This window comes from Salarias fasciatus, chromosome 16 (genome assembly GCF_902148845.1).
Source record: "Salarias fasciatus chromosome 16, fSalaFa1.1, whole genome shotgun sequence".
NCBI lineage: Eukaryota > Metazoa > Chordata > Actinopteri > Blenniiformes > Blenniidae > Salarias > Salarias fasciatus.
The window spans coordinates 34,236,991-34,241,612 of record NC_043760.1 but is presented as its reverse complement, the minus strand read 5'-3'; the positions used below and the strand labels follow the sequence as shown (position 1 = coordinate 34,241,612).

At 44.9% G+C, this 4,622-nt stretch overlaps 1 pseudogene; it reads right to left on the bottom strand.

Annotated features, from left to right (window-relative positions):
* Positions 1-3,306: 3,306 nt before the first annotated feature.
* Positions 3,307-4,175, bottom strand: LOC115402751 (uncharacterized; annotated as a pseudogene).
* Between the last annotated feature and the right edge of the window lie 447 nt (positions 4,176-4,622).

Sequence of the window (4,622 nt, the reverse complement as noted above, 5' to 3'; positions counted from 1 at the left end):
GTTTGGTTTAGTTTGGTTTAGTTTGGTTTAGTTTGGTTTAGTTTACTGTAGTTTGGTTTGGTTTACTTTAGTTTGGTTTGTTTTAGTTTAGTTTAGTTTAGTTTAGTTTAGTTTAGTTTAGTTTAGTTTGGTTTACTGTAGTTTGGTTTGTTTTAGTTTAGTTTAGTTTAGTTTAGTTTAGTTTAGTTTAGAATCTCTAGCTGACCTGATCATAGGCTGCATCGAAGAGAAACGTCTTGAGCCTAACCTTAAATATGGAGACTGTGTCTGCCTCTTTGACACCACTTGAAAGCTGGTTCCATAAAAATGGTGCCTGATAGCTAAAGGCTCTTCCACCTAGTGTCCATTTAGAGACTCTAGGAGTCACCAGTAACCCTGCATTTTGAGAGCGAAGTGCTCTGATTGGTTGATAAGGCGTTAAAGCATCTTGGAGATAGGTCGGAGCCATCCCATTTAGGATTTTGTAAGTGAGGAGAAGGATTTTAAATCTAACTCTAAACTCGACTGGAAGCCAGTGAAGAGATTTTAGAACGGGAGTAATGTGTTCAAGTCTTCTAGTTCCAGTTAATAATCTGGCGGCCGCATTTTGAACCAACTGAAAGTTTTTTAATACACTTTTTGGGCAGGCTGCGAGAAGGGAGTTGCAGTAGTCCAATCTCGCAGAAACAAATGCATGGATGAGTTTTTCTGCATCGATTCTAGGTAGAATGTTTCTTATTTTAGCTATGTTGCGCAAGTGGAAATATGCTGTTTTACAAGCCAGGTTGATGTGTGCTTTAAAGGAGATATCCTGATCAAATAAGACCCCGAGGTTCCTGACAGTAGAGGAGGAGGATACACTGACGTTATCTAAGGTGATAATCTGTTCAGATAGACACTCTCTCAGTTTATGGGGGCCTAGTATAATGACCTCTGTTTTGCCAGGATTAAGACGGAGATAGTTTGTAGTCATCCAGGATTTTCAATTCAATTTTTTATTTATATAGCACATTTAAAAACAACTTCCGTTGACCAAAGTGCTGCACAGCAATACAGAAGTAAAAGAAAAGGATAAATAACTAAATAAAGTAACAGGCTCAGTTAAACATAATAAAAAAAAAAAAAAAAAAACACAGATAAGACAAATAAGACACCAAGAATATACTCCGGTTTTGCTAGTGTTTAAAGGCCTTCGAGAAGAGGTGTGTTTTTAGTCTGGATTTAAACTGTCCCACAGACTCGGAGGACCTGACATCTAGGGGGAGGTTGTTCCAGAGGGTGGGCGCTGCGACAGAGAAGGCTCTGTCACCCCTGGTTTTGAGCCTGGCTTTCGGGACAACCAACCGGAGCTGGTCAGCTGACCTCAAGTCTCTGGTCGGCATGTAGGGCTGCAACATATCAGTCAGGTATGGGGGGCCCAGGGAGTGAAAACACTTAAAAGTGATTAATAAAACTTTAAATTCCACTCGGAAGCGGACAGGCAGCCAGTGTAAAGTGCACAGCACAGGGGTGATGTGCTCCTGCTTCTTTGTTTTAGTCAGGAGCCGGGCAGCAGCATTCTGTACACTTTGCAGGCGCTGCAGGGCGCCCTGGTCCAGCCCAACATACAACGCATTACAATAATCCAAACGAGAAGTTATAAAAGCATGGATCACTCTTTCAAAATCAGCCAGGGGAAGATAAGATCTGATTTTGTCCAGAGTCCTCAAATGGAAAAAGCTGGTCTTGATGACAGAACTGATGTGTTTGTCAAACTTAAACAAAGGGTTGACCATCACCCCCAAGTTTCTCACAAAAGGACGGCAGAAGGAGGACAGAGGACCAATAGCACTGTCTTGTCCTTGCAGGGGATTATTGGGACCAAACACCAAAATCTCAGTTTTGTCCTTATTTAGGTTCAGGAAGTTAGCACTCATCCATGTCTGGACGTCACTGAGACAGTCCTGCAGTTTTTTTACTGCAGATTGACAGTTACTGGACGTAACAGGTAAATAAACCTGGATGTCGTCTGCAAAGCAATGAAAGCAGACTTTATGTTTTTTGAAGATAAAACCCAAAGGGAGCATGTATAGAGCAAACAGGACAGGTGCTAGTATTGAACCCTGGGGAACGCCATAATTCAGGGAAGACACAGAGGATGAGTATTGGCCCAGATTTACAGAGAAGCTTTGGTCAGAGAGATAGGATCGAAACCAGTTTAGTGCTGAACCCTTGATGCCTACATGTGTCTTCAGGCGGGACAGGAGGATGCTGTGATCCACAGTATCAAAAGCGGCGGACAAGTCTAAAAGCAGAAGGACAGCAGATTTTCCTGCGTCAACAGTTAAAAGAAGGTCGTTAAAAACTTTTAAAAGGGCAGTTTCAGTGCTGTGTCGCAGTTTGAACCCTGATTGGAACTTTTCTCCAATTTTGTTTGAATCAAGGTAAGTCTGCAATTGGTTATAGGCGGCTTTCTCCAAAACTTTGGATACAAAGGGCAGCTTTGAGATGGGTCTAAAGTTAGACAACACATTTGGATCCAGGTTCATCTTTTTGATGAGTGGCTGTATAACAGCATGTTTCAGTGATGACGGAAAACATCCAGACATTAAAGAGACATTCACCATTTGCAGAATACAAGGACTAATGCAATCAAACACATCCTTAAACAAGCGACTTGGGACGATGTCCAGAGGACAAGAAGAGGGTTTCAGCTGCTGAACTATTTTAGTTAGTTCAGTTAGAGACACAGGTTCAAAACTGTCAAAGCTGGAATGACAGACTGATGGAGCCGGTGGGTCCTCTACGGACATAGAAGCTAATCTGAGAGCAGCAATTTTGTTTGTGAAAAATGACAGGAAATTTTCACAAAGGGTTTCTGAGGGCACAGGAATGATTTTATCACACGGGTTTACAACAGATTTCAGCGTGTTGAAAAGCAACTGGGGTTTGTGATAATTTGTGGACACCAGGTTTGACAGAAAAGCACTTTTTGCAGCTCTAACTGCTCTCTGATACTCCATGAGTCTGTCCTTTAGTATTTGCATGGAGACTTGAAGACGGTCCTTCTTCCATTGCCGTTCAGCGCGCCTACATGCGCGTCTGAGGTTGTGCGTCACTTCATTTAACCAGGGTTGCGCATTGGGCTTATGGCGTTTTAGCCTAAAAGGAGCTACCGCGTCTAAAACGTTCGTGCAAGTGCTATGAAAATGTAAAAGAAGTTCATCCAAAGAGAGATTTTGCACGTCAAAGCGATACAATTCACTGAAAGTGTCGGCAAACGAGGAGGCTGTCTGGGAATTAATTGTGCGCAACCGACGAGCTGGAGCGCGCGGAGAGACCACGCACTGAGACAGCGTCACCGCAAATAGTATCACAGAGTGATCCGAAATGTGCGTTTCACAAATATCAATCATGCTTACATTAAGACCATGGGACAGCACCAAGTCCAGGGTGTGCCCTTTGACGTGTGTGGAGCCCGACACCGACTGTGTCAGGTTAAAAGAATCAATCAGATTTAAAAAGTCCTTGGCCAGAGGTCTGGATTCACAGCAGACATGAATATTAAAGTCCCCAACGATTAAAAACTGATCAAAGTTCAGGGACAAACCTGATAGAAAGTCTGTAAAATCCTGAATAAAATCTTTGTTGAACTTTGGGGGGCGATACACCAACGCTCACATGACTGGAGGATCAAAGTTTATCACAAATGTCTGAAGCTCAAAGCTGGAGAATGAATCTGCCGGTACCTGCCGACAGGTGTAGCTGGATCTGTACACGGTTGCCAGTCCTCCACCTCTACCCGTGGTCCGGGGTGAGTTGAGATAAAAGCAGTCAGGAGGTAAAAGTTCGGAGAACGGGGTCGACTCACCGACTTGCAGCCAGGTCTCCGTGAGCAACATAAAATCCAACTTCCGCGACGTGAAGAGATCGTTGAGAATAAATGTTTTGTTGGCTAGCGATCTAGCATTCAGCAGGCCCAGGCGCAGAGTCACATCCTCGCAGGCCCGTGGAGAGGTTCGGCTCAGCGGCCGGAGAGATCCAGAATCCACGGCGCGGTGCTTGGCGAGGCGCTTGTGCAGCGGCGCTGCTAGCGGCAGGTGCCGGAGGCCGGGGTCCAGGCGCGCAGAAGCCACCGCAATCCGTACGCTCCTTGGAGCGCTGGGCATCCAGGCGTACAGAGGAGAGGGGTAATCCCCGAAGTAGATCTCCAGCATGCCCTGATTCTGACGAGAACGCCTCCGCGTTTTCCGCGCTTTCTGGTCCTCCTCTTCCGCGTTGAGACAGGTGAGCGCAGCAGGTAAGCTGGTACTGAGGCCAGGTGAGGAGGAGGTCTGGATGTTTGATCCTCACAATTGCGGCTTAACCAGACCCCATAAGATCGGTTCAGATCAATGAGTGCCTGGCGATCATACACTAGCAAAGCAGAGATATCCTGGCACAAAATATAAAATAAAGCAGCAACAATTAGCAGTTTAAGCAGAGCGGGTAGCAGAGCGGGTAGACGGCTGCCGGTACACAGTGGCGCCATCTTGCCACAGATTTAATTTCTCTGATACAGTCACTGAGTCTGTCTATTTGATTAGTTTGATCAGGTTTCATAGATAAATACAATTGTGTGTCATCTGCATAACAATGAAAATTGATATCGTGGCTTCTAATTA